This window comes from Pleuronectes platessa, chromosome 14 (assembly GCF_947347685.1).
Source record: "Pleuronectes platessa chromosome 14, fPlePla1.1, whole genome shotgun sequence".
Taxonomy (NCBI): domain Eukaryota; kingdom Metazoa; phylum Chordata; class Actinopteri; order Pleuronectiformes; family Pleuronectidae; genus Pleuronectes; species Pleuronectes platessa.
Window position 1 is genome coordinate 20,820,267 of NC_070639.1, and position 14,875 is coordinate 20,835,141.

At 42.3% G+C, this 14,875-nt stretch overlaps 1 protein-coding gene across 1 annotated transcript in view; it reads left to right on the plus strand.

Moving 5' to 3' along the window:
• Positions 1 to 873: 873 nt before the first annotated feature.
• The window catches only part of adarb1b (adenosine deaminase RNA specific B1b), a 104,081-nt gene continuing 90,079 nt past the window's right edge, over positions 874 to 14,875 (plus strand). The window contains exon 1 of the mRNA XM_053439554.1: positions 874 to 1,049. The gene's annotated coding sequence lies outside the window, so the exon portion shown is untranslated. The remainder of the gene's footprint in view (positions 1,050 to 14,875) is intronic.

Sequence of the window (14,875 nt, forward strand, 5' to 3'; positions counted from 1 at the left end):
TGAGTGGAGGATGTTGTCAAGACTCTTCTTCATCATGGCCCACCCTCACAGTAATGTTCTGGTGAGCCAGAGGAGCACGAGACTCGGAATGACTAAGTGCTCCTCGGAACGCCACCAGAGGTCATTCCTTCCTGAGGCAATCCAGTTATACAACTCCTTCATCAGTAGTCTACTAGACTACTCCTGACGATCTACTGTTTCACTCATGTCCATGTTGAGATTCTGCCACACGCTTTATTTATTTTTCTACACATTTGCATTGATAATTTCTATTACTTATTGTTATTGTGACTTTTGTATCATAGTTTTCCTCTTCCCGACTAAGTGTTGAGCAGTCGTTAAAAAGCAATTTCCTTGTGGGTATAAATCAAGTTTTTCTGAATGTAGATTTGTAATGTAGATTTGTCATTGCAGAGGTAATAACCAAGCTGCATCCACCCACTAGGTGGTGACCAAGAGACGTTGGCTTCACTTTTAAGGAGCTGTCATCCATCCTTACAGTCTATGGGCGGTTCTAAGCAATCAGATATAAATAAACTTGTTATTCTATTTTTTATTGTTGCTTCACTTTGCATCCTTTACAAGACTTATTTGTATACACAGTGTGATTCTCAGTGTCAGGTTTATAAAGACCCGATCTCAGACCGTTTCAAACGGGTCTCAATTGTTCAAGCTTTATTTCCGCTTTGTTTTCATTTCGGTTTTGTTTTGAAAATCTCGTGCGGAAACAAAGAAACACAACTTTCCTGAGCGAGAGCGAGAGCGCGCGAGAGAGAGAGTCCTGAGCTGACCGAGCTGTGCCGCCTCCACGCCACACGGCGGCGGTAGCGCACCGTTCCCCGGGCCGTGGTGGAGAAGAAGCGGGGGGCCGACTCTCGGACAGTGAACACTGCGGTACATGCGACAGCCGCTCAGCCCATGAACGCGTTTCTCCCGACAGCGGCGACGACACGGAGGAAAACAGTCGTGTGTCCGTGGACGAGTCAAGCGGCGGAGACGAGCCCGACGCACCCGGAGAACCGTGACTTCTTCTCGGCGCCGCACCAACCGTGAGTGGCCTCTTCCCCCCCCCCTCTGGCGGTGTTATTTAGCTGGGCAGCGGAGGATGAGCGGGGCTGCGAACAAGATTCGGGTTCCGCTCGTGTTTTATGTAATATCGGTGCTGGTGATGCTCCCGGAGCTGCGCAGGCGGGCGCTGGGACTCGCCGGTTGACACGACGCCGCTCGTTTGACGCGACCCTACCGCGGGATTAACCCTCGTGTGTGGGTGCGCAGCGCCGCGGTCGGGTTTGTGGCTCCATCTCGCCTCCGTGGTTCACCCTGTCAGAGTGGCCCGGTGGTGGAGCTCTGCCCCGGGGACCGCAGCGCGTACGACCCGCACTCACACCGTCTCACAGGCACTATGCTAGCTGCTGATGCTGATGCGGCTGCGGCAGCAGGTCCGTGTTGTGCAGGTTGAACTGAGCACGAGTCAAATCCACTCCGGCATTTAAATCCACAGCAGAAAGAAAGAGAGAGTGAGACGGGAAACAACTGGATTATTCAGAAGTCAATTCATCTGAATCCACCGATTTAAAGGGAATCAACTGGAACCAGAGATGACATTTTGCTGTAATTGCTACAAATTATGGCATTTCCCACATTTCCCCCTATAATAAAAAATAGACCTGCTCTGGTAACACTGAGCATGCGGGGAGAGCAGCCAGTTTTCTTTTTACTCCCTGACACAAGTATTTACCTCTGACTCAGATTGACCCATCAGTTTTCTTGTCCTGCAAAAACCTTCCAATTCTCAAATGTATCCATCATGGATTTACACAATTTATTATGTTATAATTATGTTATAACGTGCAAAACACTAACCAACTGTGTTGCTGCAAAAAAATGACATTTATACCTAGAAGGAGGGACGCCAGTATCTGTTCCTGCTCTTCCCAGATTGCACTGAAGCCACGTTTTATTTAAAAACTTCAAAATTCTCTTAGAATAACTTCTAAATCCATTATAACGATCATCGCTATAACACGTGTATCCAGTGGCCACAAGAATGCACTCGTCCATTTGTTATTCAGCTGCTTTTAAAGTGAAAAAACTCAGTTCTTCATGTTATGCAATGTACTAAATTGTGTTTGATCCAGCAAATAGACAGACCGGGACGGAGCAGAACTGTACCCCGACCAACACTGATGTTTTTAGATGGATAACAATATCAGAATATGAATCATGTAAAGACGTCTGATCGTGACGAATGTGACTTTGTGCAAACTTAAATCTATTTCCCTATATCTTGGCATTTCTGTGCTGACTTTTAACTACAGCGACACCAGTATCTATTTGAAATAATGAGCTGATATCAGTGAAACATCTGAGCCTCTGGTGTTGTATTAGGCTCCTGTAACCTGAGGGGGGGCAATCAACTTAAAGAAAAAATGTGATTTAAATATATGTAGCATTAAACCTAACCTTTATTAACTAGGTTGAATTTTGATGCTTTTTGGATGAAGTTTTGGATATTCTTCTCCTGATGAAGGGAAATGCTTTACAGTGCAGTAACAACATCTTATTAAGGTTAATGCTGATAAATAAATGAATGACAATCAAATTCATCCACTGGCTTTTTTAGTAGGCAACTGGTGTGCTCAAACTGGGCCATTTCCCACAACAGGCACATGCTGGCAGCTACGACAAAGCTCCAAGTGTTTCATCTCCAAGGGACAGATGCCTGTTAGCCACAGTGCAAAAAGGCTTTCACATACCACACAAGTCCCACTGTTAATTCTTATGTTTATACTGGCAACTTAACATTCATTTCCCAAATCCCTGTTTCACTGTGTGTCGTCAGTGCTGGGAGCTAGGGTAGAGTAAGGCTAGATCCCTGGAACTTGACAGGTTTCAAATCCTCTGGGAAGAGGGCAAGTGCTTGTTTTAATCTTATCAGACTCTTAGACTTACATGGAGAAGGCACTTCATTAGGAACACCTTGCTGAAACTAATGCAATCTAACACGACAGTCCAGCAGTAAATCCCACCTCTCACTGACTATAATGCTCGGTTAGTGTTTGAGGGGGGGGGGGGGATCAACCTTATGGTCATTTTCCAGGGGTTGCTGAGTTGCGTTGCACTGAAATGTGAATATGTTATTTTTGTCCACCCCCTTTAATGTCACTGATGGTGGGCTGACGAACAGAAAAATCACCTCATTTGTACTGGTAGCAATTACCCTTGAATCAAGTGCAATTTCCTTGTGAGGGTTCTCCATTCTTTAAGAGAAGTCAGCGGTGAGACTTGGCGCCGACGAGTAGAACAGACTCATATTTTCCTTCAAACAACACAATTGGTTATTTCTGCAGAACAACAATCCAGGTGAAGCATCAATTACTTGTTTTCACTTAAATAAATTATGCGTAATGATTGAATCTATTTGCAGCTGTGTGGGGGGTGGGGGGGGGGGGAGAGGAAGCAATTTGGCTGATTTGCTGAGTTAAAGGGAGTAATTGAGGTATTTGCAAAATCCGAATGCTGTAGTCAGCTAAAACAAAGCAGTGTCAGGGCCAAACCAATCAAACACTGCGCAAAGCTGCGTTAAAGGGCCGCCTCCGCTGGACCTCACTGTATAAAACTGCGGCATCACTGTTCCACCTGCTGAGGGGACAAGTTTAAAGTGTCGAGAACGGCTTAGACCAGGGGCTGAGGAAACCATATTGGATTTTACTTGTGTGAGTGTGTGTGTGACAGAGAGAGCGAAGTTCACTCAGCTTTGCTGCATTGTGCCTGCATGCAGCTGAGATGCTGCACTGGTTCTACGTTAGTGGACTCGTGTGGCTGTAGAGACGCTGCTACTGCTGCTACTGCTGCTCCTGCTACGGAGTTAAAGAAAGGGGACCCTGCTGTCCTAGAACAGAGGCAACTAAAACCGTAACCATCTCTAGGGGCGTGCACAATCGTCCAAATAATTAAACCTTGCTTCCCTCGCTGGTCGGTATCAGAGAGACTCCTTTGCTAAACTCATTTTTTTTTTTTTTGGTGATGTTGAGATATGTTGCAGCCACCCGTGTCGAGTCATGGCTGCAGTCCTGGCAGACAGCAGCTCCCTCCTCTCCCTGTGTGGATGTAAACAAGCAAGGTGGAAAGTGTGACATCCTTTAAAATACAGTTTGGTATTTTAATGTGGAAATTAAAACATGGTTGTGTGCAGTCAGAATAAACTGGCATTAAAGAGCTCTATCCGAGCAATGCGTAACTATCTTCATTACAGGAATATGGGCGTTAACCCTGGAAGAAAAGAAGGCGGCTGGTGCTAGCATTGTTAACATTTAGCCACACTAGAAAAACCATAAATTACATTATTTACCCCTAGATGCTATGATCCAGATTACACTCTGCTCAATCTTTACTGCTTTCTACGTGGTTTCTCACTTTTCGATGAGTCGACAAGTATAAATTACAAAATAAAAGGGAAATTAGTCATTAGGATCCTCCCTTTGCCCTTCACACAGCCCCATGTTGACAAAAGCAGCATCTGTCATAGATCTATATATTCCCTGCCCAGAGGACATTGTTGTTTGAGCCGTGATGCATACATCATGGGGATAAGGCTCTATAAAAAGACAGTGCAATTCTCCAGGATTTGCAGGCCGATGGGTGCTGATTTGAATGCGTATATGCATAAACCACACAGGCTCAGTATCAGTCCTTATTGTGGTAAGCTGCAGGATAGATATCCAATTACTCCGTTGCCATGATGTAAGTGTTGTCACCTTCTGTAGAAATAGGCCCACAAAAAATATGACCTGATCCTCTATACCTGATAGTGAACCTTCTTGATTGGACACCTTTACCCCCGTATTCGTGTCTCTAAGCTGGTTGGCTGATTTCATGACTGACACACCTTCAGGAATTCTGCTATTTGCTGAAATGATCACCCGCCAAGCACCGAATTTTGTGCAAATGGTTCCCTTGGCGAGAGGAGAACCTCCTAGATTGCCCAGTACATGTTTGCAAGCAAAATATTTGAATGCAGAGGTTAAATGATGGGTCAATCACTCTGGCTGCCTACGCTCTGGATGTCCTGAATCTATTTGCTTTCCTCTGTAGGACAGTGTTAATCCTGCAAAAAAACGATGTAAGCCTGGTCTTATCATTAGTGCAGTAGGCCTACGTGTAGCTCATTTGTCTTCCTGTAGCTAAAGAGTGATTATTCAGTGTGTCAGGAACAGTAGCATAAACAGAAATGTGAAGGGGAACAAGCCGTCTGTCTGCAGGTAACAAATGGTTCTTCGGTTAATGGCGTTCCAATTACAAGTGAGAACGTTGTGTCACTAGCACAAGCACTTTGGAAATATTTGAAATGAATACACGGATAACAATAGAGACATACTCTTGACTTCCCTTGTTCAGCTTATCAGTGGCCATTTGTGGCTAACGACCATTCATCCTTTGTCCTGGGGACTTTTCCTGAAACACACCAGGCTTCCTGTTTTCCCCCCTCTCACTTAGTTATTGATTTAAGTCAACATCAGCTTGTATTTCATGGTGTTGCATCAACTGATCAGGCCTGTGTGACACTTGGCAGTCTCCCCACCTTCCTGTCTCTGCTGCTTTTGAGTTGCCCAAAACCAAATATACGAAAAAGCTCTTGTTGTCGTCAGACTCTGTGTTAAGAGGAAAAGATGTACGTGTGGGGTTTCTCCTAACCTGTAATCGGTTTAGAGTATAAAATGCCTTCAGCTCTAAATGACAGGCATGGTAATACTAGCCAGTATGCAGTATTTGTAGTGGTCCCAGTCCTTAAGAGAAGATCTCTCATGGCTGTTGTGGTGATATAAACCGGGGGAATTGTTAACCACAATTGTACGTCCTGAAAGAGCCGGCAGTTCTACCTGTTTCCAAAAGAACACAAGGATTTGAGACCTCATTGATTATGAAATATCTCATTTACTTTACCTCAATAACCTGTTAGTGTTTTGGCCCAGGTTTAGCTATATTCATATCTTATCCATTGGCATTTTTCAGAGTCCAACCTCTCAAGGCAAACAAAACCCTTTTAATGGGCAATCAGGGCCAATGGTGCCCCTCTCTTAACTTTCATACCCAACAATTACACAAAATCACTATGTTCGGAAGTACTCTGATCATGCAGTCACCATGTTTCTGTTCAGTGACTCTGAACTGCACCAACGTGGTGTGAACACGGGGGTTAGTTGAAGTGATAATAATGCTCTTCAGTTTAACACAAAGAAAACAGAGGAGATTGTATTTGGTTGCTCTTGTGACTCTCTCATAAAGTTCCTTCTTATTGAAAGTCAGACTGGAAGATGTTATTCAGGTTATTTATCAACATTTGGGTGCAGTGTTGGAAGATCATACTGAATGTGTCTGCAGAAGGACAAGGCAAAGATTGAAAAAGTCTTTTGAGGCAAGCTGATCGACTTTTCTGTTTTTTTTTTTATACGTCTGTGCTCGTGAGAGATCTACAGTATCATAATATCATACGGTGGAAGTGTTAATCCACTACTTAAATGTCAAAACTGATTCACCAACTAAGACTCTGCTCAAAGATAGTAGGTCAACATCCTGCGAAACTATGAATCATCCTATCACTATGATATACTGAGGCTGGCCAACAACATAGTCCTGAACAGTACAGAGAAACTGCTTCCATTAAATAAAAATACACAGGGTTAGACGATTTGATAAGCACAGACTGAAGCATTTTCTGTCATGCACCAGTCAGTCTTAACATTAAATATGGCACCCAATCAAATGTGTGTTGACTTGAATATGTTTTTGTGCTGCAGCAATATTAAGTTAAAAGCACCTGTCTTTGTCTGTTGTCCTAATTTAATGTGGAGTTAAACATGTAGCTGCTATAATGCAATAAAAGTTGCATACACACAGATTTACCTCTGTACTTTTGAAATAACTGGTTTAAGGCTAAATAAATAATCACAGTCAACCTCGTACTGTGAGCAACGGGATCCTCTCTGCCACAGATTTGTCGTAATATTGGAACCTGAAAGGGACCCATGGCAAATGCACTTGAACCAAACATGCATTCATTCATTTTCATAAAGACAGACCTGATATGAGGGGGAACCAGAGAGAGACCTCACCAGCATGATGTGCTATAATTCAATTAAGACAATTAACAAGTTGTGACGGAAGAGAGCAACAATATGATAATAATATTACTTTTATTTCTACTAACATATGGAATAATGTCTTAATTAAACAGCAGTAGTAACTGAGAGTGACAAATATAAAAAACATATTAAAGTATAATATTTAAACCAGACAATTAAAAACTACAAAAAAATTGGCAGAATAAATATGGGAATTGAATCAACTTTGATTGAGAAAACAGGAGAAAGAGGATGAGAACACATTTGTTCTTTTCATATGAATTCTTAAGTGGTTGGGATGACTTGAATGAGCGACTTTGTAAAGCACTTTTTCGTGCTCTGCTTGAGAAGCTCAATTTGATTACAGTGTGTGTGTCATGCAGTCATGTCACTTTCACGAAATACTGAGGCTACAGATGACCTTGCTGTGACAGGGACAGTCAAAATTCGTGCTACCCTGTTGTTGTTCTCCACCCACTTCTCATTAGAATTGAAATAGACTTTTGTTACCCGCTTAATTTTGCATGAGTGGCCAGTTTCAATCAATTAATCAGTCTGTGCAAAACAAACTGAAATAGATCAAGTTTGCTCTAGGCTACTATTGTTAACTACGAGCTACTGTTCAGTTTGGAAGAGGCATGAAGTAGGTGTTGTTAGATAGTGTGTTTGTATAAAAGTCATATTGTCACACTTGTGTACACAATGTATAAAACAAGCCAATTATGATGCTTTTAGATTGTTGTTAGTCTTCCGCAGCAGTTGTGTTTGTCCCTAGTAATTTGAATTGCAAACTGTCTAGCTGAACCACCGGAAAGTAAAGGGTCAAAAGGGTGTAAATTTATCCATGGTGTATTGCACAGATATAATGATGGTGTGAGCCAGGCTTCTTCAAGGCTTAGTGCTCCCTTCACGACGTAGAACCCCGAGTGTTGGCTCTTTCACAACTGGACATTAACTCACACTCGTGCAAATGTGAATCAAAACAACCCCATCAACCCTGTCACTAAATTGTGGCGAGCAGGAAGCCGCAGGTTGAGACCATTACTGAGCTGTATATGTTACGATTTGACACAGATAAAAGTGTAGATGCTAATGGGGGATAGAGCTAGTGAGTTCCAAGTGAGTGAAAGGACAGACTGTGTTATTTTATTTTTTTTAAAAGACATTTTGTAAGTTCTTTTTAAAGACACTAGAGATGAGTTCTCAGTGAAAACGGAAGAAAGGGCTAATGCACATGCCAGACAAGGTTAGCATCAGAGCGTGAATGTGACATTACGGTCAATGCCGTACACACACACACACACACAAACTCACACACACACACATGCATGGACACACTCGCATGTTGGCACAACAAAAGGTAGGGCAAGGCCCTCATGCAACCACCAGGAATACACTTGACCATAGTTGACAGGACCACTCACTGGCAGATATGCTATAACTGATGTTACTCTCTGTACATAAAGTAATGTTTGTGTACATTTTCCATGAGGTGCTAAAAGCAAATGGACAGTTACATTGAAAACAAAAAATGCAATATTTAAGCTATAAAAACACAACTATTAAACACTGCCAGATCCCTTCCTCAAATATGTTTGTTTCTATTAATTGTTTATATCCATTTCTGTTTTTCTTTCATTGTAGACTTAATGTCTACAGGATCATCCAAGGCATAGGTCACCAATAGTTGGATTTGGATCTGGACCTGACCCAGACGCCGTTCTGTACAGACCCAGACATACTATTAGAATTTGATGCACCATTACTACTGAACCTGCGCAGCTTTTCTTATCTTTATGGTAGTAAATCCTGGCAGCAGATGGTAGAGTTCAATTTTCTCACTGAACGAGAGAAAGTGGGAACAAAGAGAAATGTTGTTGCATTTTTTTATTTTATTTTATTTTGGAGAGATTAATCGATAGGTGCAGCCCTAGTGAACAGCTCTCTGTGCAGCAGGGTGAGGGGGACTCCTGGGCTCTGTCCTCACCACGTCTGCAACCACAGGTCAAACTGTGTAGATTGTAGATGGGGCAGAATGTTTATCTATGTACTTTATACTTCGGTAGTCTGAGTGCATGATGGAAGGAACCTCCATTTTCATTCTCTCTCTCTCTCTCTCTCTCTCTCTCTCTCTCTCTCTCTCTCTCTCTCTCGCTAGCTACTCTTCTTCATATTTAAATACAATGTTAAGCTATCTCATTGGCACTTAGTTACTGTAGGTAGGAGATATTATTAGTCATGGTAACAGTTAATGTTGTTGTACTATCTGAACTAACAGCCTTACTCAGCTAATATGCGTTAAGTGTTATGCCAGGACCAAATATAGTTATTAGTCAAAGTCATTAGGGAAATAGAAAACCTAAATAGCCCCACAGAGATCTCAGATTATTGTTGCTCTCTTTTCCCGAATTGATCATTTCCTCTCCACATCCTCTGTCCAAGTTAAGATTAATTTGAAATTAGCAAGTTTGAAATAACTAAAGCCAATAACTCAACCCATGAGAAATTACTAAATGAAGGAGGAGAAACAGTTTCTGCTCAGCAGTGTGAAACTTAATATGAATGTGAAATAACGAATAACAGCCCATTCTTCAAAATACAAATTCATACGCCTAGATTTGACTTTACACGCAGAACAACAACATTCCATTGCATAGCATTCACACAATCCAAAAATGCAGGTACAATACCCCTGCTCTTTCATTCACATGCCTGTACTTGAGACAGAAGTGTATCTGTCATTGCCTTTTTACACAAGCTCGCTGTAGATCTCTAGGAAACTGGAGAAAAAGCCACATGGCCCTAGGGCATGGCTATAGTGGGCCGTCGTGTCTGTCAGTAGAGCCACTATGAGCTTGTTTTAAAAGGCATTCTTTGTGAACATATGTGCAGAAACAAACATCCACACAAATGTTCACGTCATAGCAGTTTACTGTGTGCGTATCACCCCCGAAAACATGGATTGTGTCATGATGTGGCTGAACATGTATTCATAGTAGATTAGGCTAAGCCCATCAATAATGCAGGCCACACGGAGTAGCTGTGAAAACACTCCTCTCTTATTTTATAAGCTCTACTCTACAGTTTGGCTTTTAAAGAACGCACGGTCGGACAGTAAATCCTCTGCCCTGGAACAACAGATTGTTCTCCAAACGTCTCAGGATAGTTTGAAGCACAATACTGGGAATGAGTGAAGTTATCCTCCCTTGTGCTCGCTTGTCTTTTTCTGTAATCATCAGCCCTCTCGGTCGCCGTCTTGTCCTCCATATTCTATGGAGCTCTGCACAGAGCCCTTGGTGATATGGCTATATATGGAATGAAAAGGAGGAGCAAGATTAAGAAAAATAAAGAAGAGCCCGTTTAGTGTGTTGTCCCAGGGAGTTAGCCCCGACGCTCCTGACTGAAAAGGGTTAACAACGCTCCGATTTGGCCAGTAGACTGTTTTCGTCTGTGATGGACTGACTCAGGGTGAAGAGGTCTGGCCTCAGCAGTCTGAGATAGACTTCCTCAATTAACCACAATAACTTCTGGCTAAATGCCCTTTGTGAAAGAACAATCCTCCCAGCACCTACCTCCCTTTGCTGTCATAGCTATGACGGACTGCAATTGACAAAACTGTTTTGTTGCTGATGGGTATCGATAAGGTGACAATTTTATTTGTTTTAGAATTCTCCCTCGAGGGGCTTTTGAGGTCCCTGTGCACCACCAGGGAAATACCTGCACAGTGTTTATCAGTAGCAACAGTTGACTTTTTTTAATAACTTTTCATATCAAGTCAGACCATCAATGTTCCTGGCTGAAAACGTTTTTTGACAGAATTAAGATAATGTGACCAGTATAAAGTATGACGTGTCTCAGCTTCCTCTTACATGAAGGTATTATATCCTGTATATAGGCGCGGCCATCTTGTGCTGCTAAATGATTCACATTTAGAGCCAGAGTCTGCGCAGCATTTGAGCCGCGCTACTGAGGTTGCATCGATACGCCCAGTCAATCTGCACTGTCAATCATCATGTCTCTTACTTTGTCTGATAAATTATGAGATTTTCAACATATTCTTTGATTTCTCAGAGAACAATGGATAGATCTGGTTGAAATAAATTATCTATAGGTGATTGATATTTATGATATCCCAAAAATAGTGTTGATCCAGTGAATTTAAATACAGTTGTATAAGGGGGCTGCATTGGCGGAGGTATGTGTTCTTAGACAACTCAATTCGTGTGCTCAGCTCTTCACGTAAATCCAGTCAACAGTCTGCCAGAGCCGATAATATCAGGGCAGGCCTCCACACTGAGTGGATGAAGAACTTAGTTCCTCCCTGGTGTTCTGTGAACTGATAGAGATGCTCCATTGGGACTCAACATGGTTGGGGGGGTTGCTGAGCACAGAGCGTAGCAGGTGTTATCAGCCCATGGGGGCATATTTGTGTACTCATGCCCACTCAGTAGGAACATTTTAATTTGATCCCTTTGTTTCTATAAAACAGGTCAGGATTCGTTCTCCCCCTGGGCATTTTGTGTCAGAACTCTGTGGTGTTGCAGGAGAGTTGCAGCTTCATGTATTTTACTTTGTCAAAACATATAATCAGCTTTTGGTGTTCCTTAAGTTCTCTGTGTAATTGGTTTGATCAACTAGGAGGTCTTCAATTTTTCATTTAGGCCACATGCTTGCAGGATCACACTCTATCGCAGGCAGCGTCGGGATCCGTCCAAAAGAAAAACAAAAACATGACGCCATGCAAAATAAATCTTGCTCTGCTGGCTGTGGCATTACACTAATGCACCCTCATTCATTCTGAGGATAATTGGGACAAGTGCTTCAGCTGATAGAATGTTTTTACTTATCTTTGGCATGCAGTCTGCGTTTGCCACGCATAATGACAGTATGTTTTTTTTTGAGTGTCGGAAAATCCATGTGCGTCAGAGTGGAATGTGCTCTGGTTTCTGTCTCGGCGTGTCCAAAGTCGCAGGTCATTTTCTCAGCAAAAGCAAAACATCACAACAAAATACGAGACGTTATTCCTCAGTACCCCTGTATGTGTCGATGTTTGATAAAGAAAAAATGAAAATACGTGTTTGTGATGCTAGATTTATATCTGTTCCTTTAGACATGTATTGCCATATATGGTTTATGCACTCAGATCCGTGATTTGTGTTATTGTTATTATCACAGTCCCGGTGAATAATCTTTTCCCAAATAGACCATAGTTAGTTGGATATAGTTTCTTGGTTGAAATGTCTTTGCAACCAGTTGATAATTCACTAAGAACCGATGAGTCCTCATTGAATACTTAAAGGATCCTGCTAATTCTTCTGGTATTTTTCAACATATTAGTATTAATATTAGTTTTCCTCACACTAAAAATATCTGGTTTCATTGCAGTTACGTCTTCTTTTTGATATTGAAGGAGACCTATTAGGCTTTTTCAGTCTTTGTGAATGTATACGTTGTGCATGGCTCAAAATCCCAAAGTCCTCAGCAGATGGAGCTCTTCTCTCCTGCAGTAAACAAACCGTTTTCCCTACACATTTTAAATTAATTACACCTGTATAATTAAAAATAATTGTCAGTGTTGTGTTTCATTGCCGCGTCGTCTGTACACAGCTTCCTTTCGTCTTGACGTAATGGAACTCATCACCAGATGGCCAATCAGAGCAGACCGGGCTTTCTAGCGAGTGGGGGCGGGAGCTGAATCCGGCTGCGAGAGTCTCTGCTGCTGCGGCAATGAATAGAATAAAGCTGCTAAAGCGTTTTCTGAACACATATTCAAGTAGTGCCCCAAATTAAAAATATGAACCCCAAAACAAGCATAATAGTTCTCCTTTTAATGTTGCCCTATGCATGCGTCCTAGATACGTCCTCGTCCCTGTCGAAGCTCTCTGAATAATCATGGCACCCTGAAAGTACATCAGTATCAGGATTAAAACATGACAAAAAAATAATCTAGCTGTACACGTTTGTCTGAATGTTCCTTTGGACATACTCTGTTTCCAGTCTGCAGTGAGTGTGTGTGTGTGAATCTGTTTTAGTTTTTCCCAGTTACTGCAGTTTTGGCCCCTGCCCGCTGTGCTGTAGGACCACTGTCCTGGCTCTCTGTCATTCTTTCAGTGTGGTGTACATCTTGCAACAGCAGCACTCACAGCATCACATTCACAAATGTACAGTGTTCATCAATATAAGAAAAGTCTATCCCGATATATTTATAGATGTGTTAGTTCACAGAATCTCTCCTTTCATGGCCGTTTGAAGATAATGTGTGATGCTACTGGATCCCCCCCCCCAACTCATGATGAAAGAGGACTCTTAATAAAGATGTAAGTCCAGTGTTAGACTCCCAGGGTGGCCTCGCCGTTGAGCAGCTTTGGGTGAGCCCCTGCTACGTTGTCAGTTCAGCTCCGGCTCTCGGCCTTGGCCTGTTCATCTGTGTCTGAAGTGGCAGGGTTCACCACTCTCAGTCAAATCAGACTCTTTCACATTGGCGCTGTTATTTCCTGTCTGAGCTCCTCCAGCTCAGTTGTTAGTGTTGTTATGTTATTTGTGAGTCACACAACGCAACGGTGTTTTATTTCTTTGTCAGGAGGCTCCCCTAGTGTCACCTTGGCTGTTTCCCTCTGTCAGTTTTTGTATGCCTACGAGACATCTCTCCATGGACGTACCCACGCTCACACACACTCCTTGTTATTTCCTGCGCTGATGTTTTTGTCTTCAGGCAACACACACACACACACACACACACTCTCTCTCACTCACTCAGACAAAGTGGTGCTGAGAGATGTGCCTAAATTAGGATGTTCTTCTGCACTAAAGGCAGGTGTGGGGCTTTAGCACCTCTCGCAAATCTTACATTTCTCAAACGTGCACGGTGCAGACGTCTTCCTCAGCGAGACGCTTCCATTTCCATCAATGCTTCGAGTTGCAGGACAGAATTAAACCTGTGAGTACTTTTCTGTGTGTTTGCACATAGCTTTTGGTTTTCTCAAGTGAAAAGCAGATTATCGGTGGATTTTAAATTTAGCTCATTCCTTAGGATGAAGGCACAGTGTCGGTCGTTTGCTTTTTGATATCACAAAGTGGAAAGACAGAAGTCGTAAGAAATGAAGTATGTGGATATCTACAATTACAGCTTTGATGTAAAAATGATTCCAGATAAGCAAGCCGGTGCAAAACATGACAAAAATACTTTCTGTGAATTCTCATTTAACTCAATGACTTCTTCTCCATGTGAACCTGTCGTTTTATAACCATCTCCACAGCAGTTAATCCATTAGCACAGCAACAGAAAAGCCCTTTTCATTCACTTATGAATTGCAGTGTATTTTCCCGCTGTGCTGATTGACATTAAGTTAGCAGCAATAAAGTTAAAATAACTTTGTTCAAACCTTTAACTTTAAAACCGTCTTCTTGTCATGGATATTGTTTGATTTGAAAAATGGAGCTTAACTTAGAGCAATAAAAAGTGGATGAGCAAAAAGGGAAATTATAAAAACAGAGTTACCCCTGTAATACCTGGGTTTTACAATGAAAACAACAGAAGCAACAACCCACAGCATCTAATATCTCAAACATTGTTTGTGTTGCAGAGACTAAATAATATTGTGCAATGGATGTTGTGCTAAGATGAGTAGCCGCTGCTGACAAAATACATTTACCGGGATGATTGTCTTTTAATTAGGCGGAACCATTTAGCTGCGTCGTAGCCCAACCTGATGACCTACAAAGACTAAGTGGAGAGGGAGTCCTGTCGGGCTAAC